Raw genomic sequence first — 15014 nt, forward strand, 5'->3', positions numbered from 1 at the left:
GCCTTCTTTTTCATTGGATTAATGCATTTATTCATTTCCTCTGATCACTTTCTATTACTAATATCACACGAAATATGTTTAAATTTGATTAGGTTGCATTGAAAGGAATATATTCAATTTCCAAATCACTACCATGTACAAAGTAAAAATGACCAACTGCTTTGAACTTTCTGTTTACAATGTTTTAAGAAATTTATTATTTCCTTCCAGAGTATTAGTCCATATCCTGTTTTGACACACTGCAAAAGGGCACTTGGCATCTCGATTTTTCAATTTTTAAGTCCCTTAACATATGAGTTTAGAAGACTGGGTTTTGGAGAATTTAGTCAGGGACTCTGGTTTTAGCTTGAGTCTCATCCTTTGATCATTTATTAACTAAATGGGGTTTATCTGACCGCTACTCATCTATATTCTAAGTATTTAGTGAGATTAAATTTAGAACAGAATTATAAACACAAAAATTAAATTATGACATTTATAATAGCCCAATAAAGCTGAAAACCAATAGCTGTAGTTTTTAAGTAGTAATTTATTTTGAAATTTTTTCAACATCAGTAGTAGGAAATAGATACATCATATATCTTAGAGACATAAAGGATTTAAAGTATCCTAATCAAGAATACACTTTCCAAAGATGGTTGTTTAATCATTTCAGTTATCTTTATCAAAATTTACACCAGAAGATTCATTAAGTTGCGTAAAGGGTGTAGGGAATGCTTTTCCATTTATGAAATAGGTAGTAGTGTAAGGGGTTAGCTAGAAAGACTGTCTGGCCTCCATCATCTTTGCAGGAAGAAGGTGTTAAGAACCTGTCAAACCCAGCAGTGCTCAAGTCCTTGAGCCCTATTTGTCCTTTGCCTACTTCACAGAGCTGACACTATGTTGTCTGATTTTATTATTGGAATATTGTTGTGTCTGCCTAAGAATGAAACTTTGACTCAACTTTTTTTCAGATTTTTATTTCGCTCTGGTGGGTCCTGAGAAAAGAAGCGGGGCATTTCTCTGGGATTACAGGAAGCAAACAGATCATTCTTGGCTAATAAGTGCTGTATGCTTAGAAGAATTTGGTCCAAGACTCATTGTGTTATAGTGCCTGTTTGCAAGATTATGGGGCAGGAGACTATGGCCTTTACCCCTCTCTCCTAATTTCTGGAAACCATAGGTATTTACTAAAAGACTGGACATTTGCTGAAAGGTCATATTTACTTAGGTCAATTTCTAAACCAATTTTTAAAATAGAAAAGTCATGCAGAACATTTTAAAATAAAAAAAAAAGAATCCCATAATACTAAAACTCTAATACAAGCATAACATTTTGGGAGATTTCATTCTTTTTCATGTGTATATGAGAAATTTATATGTACAATTTTATATCTTGATTATTAAATTTAGGTCAGGGGTCATGAACTCAAATGTCTCCAAGGATCATTGAGTAGGGACTGAAGATCAAAGGAAGTTATGTGTTCCTCATCCAAAAGGGAACAGTTACGACTCAGCTCCAAATGATCATTCTCATGCAAAAGAGCATAGTTTCACCAGTTATTTTGATTTTTTGACAAGAGCCAAAACCCATGATTTTTAGATAAGTTTTATCAATTTTAAATGTTGGTTACTAAATTAAAAATTTTAAAACATAGTAGAGCCGATGATACATATATATACACATATATATACGCATATGTATATATACACATGAACTGATAGTTTATCACATTTCACATGTCATAAACATTTTCTGTTAGTAAGCAGCCTCTAGAGCATCATTTTTACAGATACATAATGTTAAATTGAGTAGATGTAACACATTTGACAATCTTTCATCTATTTTTAGACATTTAGAAGTTCTTTTCAAGTTCTTTTCTGCAAGAACATCTTCATGCATGTTTCTTTGTCCTGTGTTTAGTGGAATTATAGAATCTAAGGGCATGGATATTTAAATCACTTTTATATACATCATCAGATATTTTCCAAAAGGTTTGTACCAGTTTATACTCTCTCTAGCAGTGATGGTTTCTCTATATCTCTGTCATCATAGGTATATATACCAGAAAAAATTGACAAAAAAAAAAAAAAAAGACATCCACTCTGTTTATTAGTTAAGGTGAATATTATTTTACATGCTTGCTTACCACTTTCAGTCCTTTGGTGACTTGTCTATTTGTTTCCTTTGTCCTTGGTCCATAGGGAAAACTCCTACTTTGAAATTTTAACGTCAATGTATGCAGCAGCCGGGTATAAATAAACATCAACACCTGCTTCATGTTTAAAACATCTGTTTTATGGGGCTTTTCTCTTCTCCGCTAGTTGTCAGCTTTCATCCTTGGGTCTCTCACTGTCTCACATGGCAGCATCTATAATAGAGGCAAAATGGATTGAAAGCCATCTTTAAATAGCCTTTGATACTGTGTCTTTTTAATTCATTTTGTGGGATATGATTCTCAAAGATTGAGACTGATGAAGTTTTACACCTACATTTTATGATTAGTTATCAAATTATTATGAATTACTGTGAGTTTACAAACACAAATTTTCCTACTGTGACATTAGGGTCAAGACTAGCTCCTAGCTTTGAGATTCCATACTCAAAATTCCAAAGCTCAGAGAGACTTTATAAGGCATCTATTCCAAACTGCTCATTTTGCTAATGTGTAAATTGAGTTCCAGTTACTTCTCCAAAGTCACCAGCTAGCAAATAACTACATCTGAATTCAGCTAATGGATGGGTGCATTTTTGTATATTCATGTCTGAATTCCATTACAGAAAATGATTATTTTGCTCTTCTAAGACTGAAGAAAAATTTCCGTGGAAAACCTTTATAAATATTGGTTTTAATCCTCTTTTACCTCAAGAGGTATGATGGGAACAGTGGGATTCAAGAGGTAAAAAAAAAATCACTAGATATTTTACTTTATGTATATGACAGAAGTACAAAAATTCAGTCCAGATATTTTATTAGAGGTAGCTCTATGAGTGTCATTACTACAGAGGTTCGTATCCAATTTGGGGGCAAAACATTAAACTAGTGATTTTTATCCAAAGGTATCTGATGTCAATAAAATACATGCCACAAAGGAATTGCGTGCTCTGTCCTAGAAGCTGAATATTCACTCTTAGATATCTTGAACGTCCCTCTCTGTGGAAGGCTCTGTATCTTTCTTTGCAGCATCTGAGCAGGTAGCCCGAAGGGGCTTGCCATTCAAGCATAGCAGGGGTGCCAGAATAAGTCCAAAGTAGTAGTGTTGAAACTTGAGGGTGTTATTAGATATGCAAGTGCCTGGGTCCCACTCAAGATAGTATGCTTCTGTAGGACTACTGTGGAGACTGGGAATATTCATTTTAATAGACTTTTCATTTTAGAATAGTTTTAGATTGACAGAAAAATTGTAAAGATAGCGCAGAAAATTCCATATACCCCACTCCCAGGTTCCTATATTATTAACATCTTACATGACTATGATCCAGTTACCATATCTAGTGAACCAATATTGATACATTATTATTAACTAAAGTCCACACTTCATTCAAATTTTCTTAGTTTTTACCTAACGCCCTTTTCTGTTCCAGGTTCCCATCCAGGATACCGCATTGCATTTAGTTGTCATGTCTAAGGCTCCTCTTGGCCTTGACAGTTTCTCCGACTCCCTTGTTTTTGAGGAGTACTGGCCAAATGTTTTGTTAAAAGTACCTCAGTTGGGATTTGTCTGATAATTTTCTTGTGATTAGACCCGGAGGAAGACCACAGAGGTAAAGTGCCATTTTCATCACATCATACCAAGGGTACATGTATCAACGTGACTTATTAGGACAGTGTTAATATTGATCGCCTGGCTGAGAGACTCTGCAGTTTTAACTCCTCCCACTTTAGAAGATTTCAGTGCAGGTGATCTTGGGGACTACATCTGGAAAAAGACCAGGTGTCATATTCACTCTAGAATTCAAACATGTCTGAGGATGTTTAAGGGATTAGTGGGTGATGTAAGGACTGGACCCAGCTGTGAGTAATAGAGAACCCTGCACAGAGGTCTTCTTTGTCTTATGCAACAAGAAGTCTGGGAATGGACAGTCCATACATCAACTGTGGAATCTGTGGCTTGCTTCCTGCTCCTCATCCTTAACTTGATTTTAATCTTCACGGTTCCAAGAGGGCTGCTACCTCCAGACTTAGCATCTACATCCAGAGGAAAGGTGTAAGGACAAAGGAACAAAGGGCAAATTAGCAGTGCCTGTCACTTAAAAAAAAAAAAAAAGAGTTCTACTTACAAAATATGATTGTCCAGAACTGGGTCACTGGCCCAGCCACGAATCCAAGGGAGTTTGAGAAGGTGAGTAATTTTAACTGAGCATGTAATTACCTGAACTATCCTGTTCATTAGCAAGAAGGGAGTAAGACCATTGAGTAGGCAATCAGCAGTATCTGCTTCAGGGGAGTGCCACCAATGAGGTATTAATATTTTGCAAATTGATTCGCACCTCTCTTTATCCTTTTGTCTATTCTTTCATAGCAAAGGGATCTTCTAAAAGTGCAAAAAGGTTCATGTTTCCTCCTGCTTAAAGGAATATTCTTAGGAAAAATTCCCAAGTCCAAAACATACCCACAAGATTCTGCTATTCGGGACCTTGCTTATCTCTTTAGACTCGCCCTGCAAGCCAGTACAATGGCCTCCTTACAGTGGTGCAGACAGACTTTGCTCTCTCTTCCCACTTCACGGCCTATGCACATGTCCTTTATTTGGAACACTCTCCAGCTACCTGCATGCCACCTCCCCCTTAGCTGGTTACTGCTCCTACCTCCTATTCATTCTTCAGCTCTTTATGTTTCAGTTCAATATAAGTTCATCAATAAAACCTTCCCCCACTCCACAGACTGGCTTAGGCCCCACTATAATATACGCAGACTTACAGCATCCTGCACTTTTTTTCCTGCGTGGTTCTTAACACAGCCATCATCTTGAATCTATTTATGCAATTATTAGATTAATGGTTGTCTACTCCATAAACTGCAAGCTCCATGAAGCAGGCAGGCACCACATCTATCTCTGCTTGTTATTCGATTCCCAGTGTCTAGTGGAGTGGCTGCATATGGAAGATATTAAGTAAATATTGGCTGGGAGAATGAATGAGGAAAGCCTGTGTCCTGAGGGAAGAGAAAGTCAAGAGGCAGAGTTTGATTCAAGAACAAAGAATCAATGATGGAGGGAAGCATTCTGACTCTAGCTCTGTTCGTCACTGATGTTTTCCTTCTCCTTTGCCACTGTGGGCTCACACCTGACTTTTAAAGTGAGGAGACATTTAAAAGAAAAGATAAAAACACTAAATGAGCTTTTTCTTGTGTTCCTCCTGGGACACTGGAGATGCTTGCAGTCTTGGCACCAGTGGCGTTGACAATGGCATAAGAAAATGCCGCCTGTGAAACGTGGGTGCCTTGTGCAGGAATGGTCATAGTCTTAGCATGTTCATTGCTGCTTCAGGCACAGAGACCTACAATTTCACCACAAAGACTGGTGACACCATAGGTGACCAAAGGGACAGTGCTTATCTTAGTGCTTAAAAGCATAGGCTTTGACATTCAGATCTCAGCTTTGTCATTAACAATGTAGATTACTCTGGGCAAGTTACTTAACTGCTTTAATCCTCAGTTTCCTCTATAGAAAAATGTGTAAAAATGTTCATTATGAAATTTGGATGAATTATTGCAGGAAAAGTGATCAACACAGACAGCCCCACTAAGATCTCACCTGTGGAAGCTCCCGCTGTGGTCCCAAAGTGTGTTAGGAACCTGCAGATTCTGGAAAAAATTTAAAGATGGAGGGTGGAATTCCACAGTGAGTAGAGATGCAGGTAGAGAGATTTCTTTTTGTGACTGCTCTTGAAACTTCATATGAACTTCCAAGCTGATGCGGCCTGGGAAATATAGTTTCACACACAAAGGCAAACCTGAAAGGATCTAATTTAACTTTTGTCTTTTTTTTTTTTTTTTTCTGCACAGGCTTCTGGAAGAGGCAGCAAGTCCTCACAAGACTGTGGCAGTGCCACGAAAATTACTGGCTCTTCTGAAAGCTTTATTGATCCTGGGCAGTAGAGGGACAGGAGCTCAGGAGAGGGCGTAGCAGAGCAGTCGAGAGCACACCCTCTGGAGCTGGATGCCTGAGCTCTGAACTGAGTTCAGCTGCATAAAATTGGGAAATTTACCCAACCTTTGTTTCCTCACCTATAAAATAGATGATCTAATTCTTAAGGATTTTTGCAAGAATCACATAATTAATTCATATTAAGCAGTTGTTCTCAATGGGGACGAGGGCAATTTTGCCCCCCAGGGGACATATGACCGTGTCTGGAGACATGTTTTGGTTCTGCTAATATGCTATTGGCATCTAGTGGGTAGAAGCCCAAGGATGCTTCTAGACATCCTGCAGTGCACAGGACAGACACCCACAGCAAGAATTGTCCAAAATGTCAATAGTGCTGAGGCTGAGAATTCCTAAGATGTGGTATTGAGAAAAACTCCTGTCTCGTAGAAATTGCTTATTGTGAGTGCTCATTAATAAATTTCACATAGAGATAACAAAGCATTTGTCACATATAGCTTACCAAGTACTCATGCCTGTTTTGACCGAGTGAAGGGGACCGAGAAGAGTTTTTCTCATTTTCTGACAAAACCATACCCATGACATTTCAGCTGTGAGATATAGTTGTCAGTTTTTTGTTTTGACAATGTTTTAAATTTCATAATCAAGAAAAATAAGTGACTTTTGACCATATAAATGCTACTCTTTTGGTTTGGATAGTTGCTTATCCAAAGTTGGAAGATGCTTATTTATGTTTTCTTAGTGGATGAAGAAGTAAGTAAATGGGTAATAATAGAGAAAGCTCCAAGGTACCAACTTTGGAGAATATGTCACAGGCAGGCCTGAAACATGGGACTGTTAGGGGGATGTGGCCCTGGCAATTGATCTTGGGATACTGACTATTGATTCTCCTTCCAGTGAACCTTCAGAATTTTGCCATCCTTGTCGCTAGTTACTTGCCTGTGTGGGAAGACAGGTGTTAGCCATAGGGAAGGAAATCTCACAAAGAAATGTTCTAAATAGATCTCTTGTCATCCTCATCCACAGATGCAGTGCCATCAGTGAAGGGGAGAGGATGAGGGTGGGGCACCTTCGTACATATAGAAAGGGCGGCTTGTCTTTCCAACTGGAAAAATGCTGCCCAGTATCCTACTCTTCGTGGCTTTCTGTGTTAGATAAATTCATCTTGTATGAAAGTACCTCATATCCTCTGCTCAGGTCCTGGGCAGTAGTGGGACAGGAACTCAGAAGAAGGTGGCTTTCTGTCAATTGTCATCTAAAGAAAACAAATACGAGTTTAAAGGGCTTGTGTTCAGAAGAGTTAGGGCTCTGCAGAAAAGCCTCAGAAGCTGGGGGTAGGATGGAGCTGGGGTGATGGGATGTGGGATGTGGAAAATGGAGAGAGAGGTGGAGAGGGCCGAGAGAAGAATGGAGTTCGGGAAGGCTGACAGACTGAGGATCCGTTCTTTCTACCTAGTCTTGCTTTAAACAGAGTGTTCATATCTATTTTTATCTAAATCTATCTATGCTTTGTAACATTGTCATTCCAAATAATATCTCATTATTTCCCCTAAAGAGTTTCACTTTCAGTAAAAAATGTTGAAAATCACTGGCATATATAGATAAAAAATAGCCCCTTTATTTATAGAATGCAATAGGTTAACAGTTTCCCCCTGAAGTCCCTATTCATTGAGGAGTTCAGGATGTCAGGAAAAAGTTAATACAATACCAGGATTATTTACTAAAGCTAGCAAGATCTTTTCAACCTGCACTGAGAGAAGGCTCTTAAACAATTACCCAGAGCTCTTATCAGGGGATCAAGGGGAGACTGGGGTAGAGGGGATGGGACCAACTCCTTAATTCGAGTGTGCTCTGAGGTTGCAAAATGTTGGGTCTCTCTGGAATCAGGACAACCTGTGTCCTTTCCCTCTGAACATCTGTGAAGGCAGTACCGTAAATGCTCAGGTGCATGCATCTCGATGATTTCAATTGGCTGGTTATTTGTAACAAGTTTGCATCTTTAACCCAAGGATCCTCCTAGCTCCATCCAGGGGCTTTGCAGAAAGTTTCTGCTTGAACACTAGATGCCACTGTTGACTCACTCTACTGTCTGTTAGCCTCAAGATTTCTTAAATCTCTATGCAAAGGTCTGTTAATTTTTCTCTCATTTAATGATTGATATAGAGATTTGCATGTGGGGTATTTTTTTTTTTTTGGATAAATTTCAGATATCGTTTTTTTTTTTTTTCTACAGAACATTTGACAATTGGCAGAAAATGGAAAGATAAATTGGCATGAAATGTTTCTTAAAGGAGAAATGTCAACTAACTTACAGGAAAGGCTTGTAGATAAAATTCATTTTGTGTCTTTAGGTTTCTGCCCGAGAAAAGACTCAAGTTACCCTCAAGTCTACTTGTTTCTCTAGTTCTGTGGCATTTTCATCTTTGCCATTTATTTAGATATTATAGCAGAGATATGCCTAATAGTTGTCTTTATCTTTCAATAGGCCAGATTGCTGATGTCGTTAAGGTTTTTTTTTTTTTTTTTACAAACTATTTTTTAGAACAGTTTCAGTTTCCAAGACAAATTCAGCAGAAAGTACAGAGACTTTCTCTATGTTCACTAAAGGTTACTTGGAAACATAGAAAATTACAAATAACATTGGAGAACCATTGCTCCATTTTAGTCCTCAAAATTCCTCCATCCTTTCAGAAGAAATATGACTCTACTTGGAGACAGCTCTCTCACTGTACTTTCATGGCAAAGTGCTCAGAGCATGTATCATGTTGCATTGAAACACATGTTTACACAACTGTCGCTCCCAGATAAGACCTCCTCTAGGGTAACACCAGAACTTGATTATCTTTGTACCCCTGTGACCCAGTCTTTTCATAGTGCTTTGCCTACACCAGTTTTTTTTCAACCTTGACTTAAGATCAGAATGCCTTTGGAGTTATAAATGCACAGATCTCTAGACCTCCCAGCAGACCTCCTGAGTCAGAATCTTGAGACAGCATAGTCCAGCATGGTTCGGCATGGCGGAGGGATGAAAAACAAGGACTTGGCAGTCTTAGATCTGAATTTTCCAGGACATCTGTTCCACGACTTCGTTCCCCCCATTATTTTTTCCTTGCCCCTCATTTAATTGAAATATAGACAACCTTTTTATTGATATCTCCAAATAATTGATTCTATTATACCCAGTAATTTTTTTTTCTGCAACAGTAAGAATTTTGGAAGAATATTCATGAATTACTAGCCTCTTTGAGTCATAACTTGGGAAAAGTGACTCAATGACTCTAAGACATCCAATTTTAGAAAACCATCCAACTTTTAGATGGAGAACCGCACCCAGAATAAAAATGCCTCTTTAACTCATATTATCTGCATATAAAGCCAAACGAACTTATAAGTATCTCTTTAGAATTATATGTGCTGGAAATCCCAAGATGTTGAATGTAAACTAGGATAATAAGTGGGAAAATTAATTATACCATAACCACTATTATGAATTTAATCTCTATACAATGTTACCGATAATCTCTTTGTTTTATATGCTATTGTTTAAGTTCAGTAAATACGAAAATCATTGTAAGGTCTTTCATAGTTTCACAGGGATCCTATAATCCTGCTTTTCCCATGATCATTAATTTTTTTTTTAAACTGGAGAAATTTTGGGGAACATAGCTCCTTTTCAGTCTCTTTGCTGGATCCCTCTCTAACGGTCTCAAAATGTAGGGATTTCTATGGAATTTTATTCACTGTTTCATTAAAAACAAATGTTTACATTAATCATTAATATATTATAAAGAAAATATTAAACCTAGTTTGTAATGGAGGAAGACAAGAGTAGACAAATAAACAAAGTAACTTCAAGTTACAATAAAAACAATAAAAATGAGCCCAGAGTGGAACTGGGCAAGACCTTTCTACATGGGGCAGTCAGGGACATCTTCTCTGCATTTGACGTGAGACCCAAAGGATGAGTGACAGCCAGTAATGCAAGTATTCGAAGGAAGACTATTGTAGTCAGAGTGAATAGCAGTGCAAAAACCTGAAGGTGTTAAAACTTTGGTATAATTGAGGGACAGAAGGGAGAGCAGTGTGCTTAGAGCATCGTAAGGGGTGAGTGCTGAGGCCCGTGGGAAAGGTGGATGTTATGTCCCTGTGATGGGCAGAGGAAATGACTGGAAGAGTTTGCACCAGGGAGAGCCACAATCTGATGCCGATTTTAAGACAGTCACTCTTGCAAATGACAGGAGATGGATTGGAGGATTGCAAGAATGGAAGCAAGATCAGTTAGGAATGAAAGAGGTGGTGGTTTGGATTATGGTGCAGGTGGTAAGGATGAAGATAAACGGGTGTATTTTGAGATATATTTTGGGGATGTAACAAACAATAGTTGCTGATGGATTTGAATTTTGGAGGTGGTACAGGCAAAGGAGAAATCAAGGCTCACTCATAGCTTTCTAGCTGTGCAAGAGTGTGGCGCCATTTGTTGAGATGAGGAAGACTGGAAGTAGGGACTGGATCAGTTTTGATGGAGCACCAAGAGTTTTTCCCCCCAAAATTAAATAATTCATTTTGTTTCTAAACATATATAGAATATTGTTTCTTTGTAATAACTTTATTGAATATAATTCATATACTGTATAATTCGCCTATTTAAAATGCGTAATTCAAAGGATTGTAGTAGACTCGCAGAGCTGTGAAACTATTACCGCAATCGATTTGGGAATATTTTCACTACTCTGTACCCTTTAGCAGTCATTCATTCTTCACATCTGCCCCCTACTCCTCTACCCAAACTCTAGGCAACCACTAATGTAATTTTACTGTCTCTGTCGATTTACATATTCTGGGCATTTAGTGTAAGTAGAATTATGCAATAGGTAGCCTTTTGCGTCTGACTTCTTTCACTTAGGGTAATGTTTTCAAGGTCCATTCCCACTGTAGCATGTACCAGTATTTCATGCCTTTTTATGGTTAAATAATATTCTATTGTATGGCTAGGCCGCATTTTATTTCTCCATTCATTGATTGATGGATATTTGGATTGTTTCCTCTTTGGGGCTATTATATATAGTATTGGTATGAACATTTGTGGAAATCCAAGAGTTTTGTTTAAATTTCTGAAATTTGCAGTTTTTATAGGACAGCTGAGTAAAGGAGTCACGTTGCTGCCATGGTTTTATGTTTTCTTCTTCCAGATGACCTTTTGAACTTTGTTATTGTATTGAGGAGACCCCATTCCACCGTAAACCAAACAACCTGAATCCTTAAATCACCACCTCAGGACTCTTTCTTTCTGTATCTATGCTGCGAAATATTTTGGAAGCGTCTTGCAGTTAGTCAGTTGGTGGACATTCCATGCAGGAGTTAGCTCGCATCGTTGTCATTCTCCTGGGGGGACTTCCTGGAGGAAGGTGTGCAGCCTGACAGGTGTCATGAGAGACAGAGTGTGTGGGGAGGAGAAGCTGTAGTAAATGAGGCAGTCCTGAGTAGAAACCCCGGTCAACTGCTTAAACTTCCTGGCTCATCTGTAAAATGACCATATTCAGTAGCGTTTATCTCACTGAGCTGTCATTAGGAGTAAATAAGATCATGTCACACACCTGCTGGCATGCAGTGATTTCTCAGTCACGATTTTACCACTGTGATGCAGCCACATCTCCGTGGGCTACTGGTAACATTACATAAATTTTCTCTCTGGTCAGTGTGGCCGTTGCCAAGTCTGATTCATATCACTTTATCAATAATACATGGATAATAATATATCCCTCATAGAATATTATAACGATGAAATGAGATAAGAACTGTAAAGGACTTGGCATGAAATATTTCATCAATAAGTGAGAGCTATGACTGTTTCTTTGGTAAGCATATATTTTTTGAACACTGCAAACCACTGATCTAGTCCTAGGGATACAGCAATGAATGTAATCAAGTCCCTGCCCTGGTGACTTATACACGGTTGCCATCATCATTGTTATTACGAATCTGGTCTGAGTTGCTCTGCACATACTGGAAGAGAGAACTAGGCATGTATGTCTTAGGTGTTGCCTAGGAAAGTACACTGACTGTATTTCTATTTTACCTGGAAAAGCAGCCTCACAGCCTTTGATCTTTCTCCTTCCTAGGAGCGGACAAACAAAAACCTCTAAAGAATCAAGCTGTTCCCATCAGAGCCTGTCAACTCTCTCCCTCTGCCTTTCCCATGGTCCTTGTACAGGTTCCCGAAGAGTCCCACTGCTCAGTCAAGGCTGCCTGCTCACAGCCCGCGGCGTTGAATTCTGCTCTGTGTGTAGGGTTTTAAGTCTAATCGCCTGCAAACTTGGAAATTATTATTGATGTCCTCAACTGTTTACTAATGTGGAGCAACTGTGATTTGTGCTTTCATATTTTTTCAAAGCCCATTTACTTTGCAAGCGCAGTTCTAAAAGTGCTCAGGGGGATTCCCAAGTGGCAGATGCTAATATACGCGCGTGCCGATGGTTTATCAGAAGATGGCAGCAGAGACACGTTTGGTCGGTCTCTACCGAGGGACTCTGGACCTTTTAGGAAGAGTTTCTCCTTCTGACCTGGCATTCGAAAACCGAATTTGTTGTCGCTCCTGTGTTTTTTTTTTCTGCGTAAACATCAGAGACAATGCCACAGACAGGGCATTTTGAGAGATCCATTTGGAAAAGAGAGCAAGGTTGTTTGTGGATAGCTATCCTTTTACAATTGCTTCGTAAATTGCTGTTGATGGGCCTACGGTAGTAGATTAAAAGTAATTAAAAAGAAACAAAGTGATGGTGCTTATCTCAATGGGATTTTTACTAGGACATTTTAAGCGTCTTCATAGGTTTGCTAACAATGGATAACGACATAAAAAAAGACTTGTGAGGGGAGGATAGATGTGAAAGCTGATTTTATTTGATTACAGGTATTAAGATGCTTGTCCTGGATTGTTTTTGTCATCTCTTCAAGGGTTACTGGAGCAGAGCTCACTGCCCTTGCAGGAAAAAACACCTTCTGCAGTTTCTACTGCATTTTTCCCAGATTCTCGAGAAAATGTCTATTTATGTCACACAGTTCACGGCCTGGCCCTTGGTGCCTTGTGTAGATTTCCTGGATAGTTTGATAGGGAACAGGGGAATCTGCAGGCATTTTGAAATCCATGACACAGGTAGATTTTCCAGCTTCAGCTCTGCCATAATCCAAAAAGGGTTTTTAAAAACCGAAAAGAGCAGGTACTACTATGATGACATAGAATCTCGAGGCCGAAAAGGGGGTGCAGTGGAGAACGCGTGGCTCTGCTCCCGTGAACTGCTAAGTCTCCCACATACATGTGCGTTTGCACATAGTGGTAGCTACGTAATTCGTGGGCCCAGGGCAAAATGAGAATATCAGGTCTTTTGTTCAAAATTATTAAGAATTTCAAGATGACAACACCGGATGATTACATCAAGTGCAGAGACTCTTCTGAGTGTGGGGCCCTTTGCAAACTGCATGAATTTCACATCTATGAAGCCAGCTGTTTGTGTGTGTGTGTGTGTGTGTGTGTGTGTATGTGTGTAAGAGAGAGAGAGAGGAAATTCTTTTAAAAAATTCTATTTTCGCTGCTTAGTGTCTTTAAGGCAGAGTTTCTTAACCACAGCATTATTGACATGTGGACCAGACCACTCTTTGTTGTGGGGGCTGTACTGTGCACTATAGGATGTTTAGCTGCATCCTCTTTGTTGTCTACCCCATAGACGATAGTAGCGGCTCCCACACTTAGGTGTGACAATCAAAAATATCTTCAGACATTTGCCCAACAGTTTCCTTGTTGGGCAAAATCACTCCAATTAGGAATAACTACTTTAAGGAAAGGTTTTACCACATTTCCAAAGATAGCTTAATGGATTATCTTTCTTCTTTCTTGTTTTTCTGTTCTTTTTTTTTTTTAATTCTTATCCAAGCATGAAGGGAAATATGAAATGCAGTTTTAGACCTGTGTCTGGTGGGTGCAGAATACCAAACATGCAGCCAGGCTGATCTGGCTTTGGGGACTCACGCTGGGTTTAGGGCACACCCTGGCTCTGCATATGTGTTATTTGTCCTGGTTGCCTTGGGTGGGTATACATTTCACAGAATGTCTGTTCTCTGAGCCCTGAAATGTATCCTTTAATCTTTGACTCAAAAAACCCCTTGACTCTGGGAGGAAACACCTAAGGCTTTCAGCTGACAAGCAGGGAGAGGACTGTTTGGATTGCTAATTTGTTTTCACTCCTTAGTCTGCTTTTCCTTCGTGCTGATGTTCTTTAGTTTTTGAGTATGAATAATTCTGCATAGCCTGAGAGGAGAAGCAGGAGGCCTGCTTGTAGAGTTGTTTGTACTATAATGAAAAAGAAAGTTTAAAAGCCTCGTGAAGCCTGAGCATTTGGAAAGAGAGGTCTAAAATGCACTTTAAGAATTACTCATAAAACACAACGAATTCTGGAAGCCTCTGGAAGGTCAAGGAAATAAATTGCCCATTCACTTTAGAAAGGCCACCCCCACGCAGAACTGCCCCCCATCAACGTCGAGTCTCAATGTAGTGTCCAAATCACTTACATGCCTTTCGGGATAGCTTTCTTAACCCTGTAATTCATGAACTGTCATCTTGAAAGCCAACTAAACATTCACATTTTCTGGATTGTGAGTTGTAACTTGATAACTAATCATCTGAGATATTCAATATCTACTATTTTGTGTACAGATAGGTTCTTCTGGTCTGGAGATGGTTGGGTTTGTTCACATTTAAGGTCAAAGAAATCAAGGACACTAGGTCTGAGGACGATACTGAGACTTCTGTTGTGTTAATTAGCCACAGGCTGGGCATGTGTGTGACAGTCCTTCTGAAAACGTACGGGTTTATTAAGTGCTACAGTGTGTTATAACTATTCATTCATGTGCAGGTGATTCTCTCCAAACGGAACTCT

The sequence above is a fragment of the Pteropus vampyrus genome, unplaced genomic scaffold (assembly GCF_000151845.1).
Source record: "Pteropus vampyrus isolate Shadow unplaced genomic scaffold, Pvam_2.0 Scaffold42, whole genome shotgun sequence".
Taxonomy (NCBI): domain Eukaryota; kingdom Metazoa; phylum Chordata; class Mammalia; order Chiroptera; family Pteropodidae; genus Pteropus; species Pteropus vampyrus.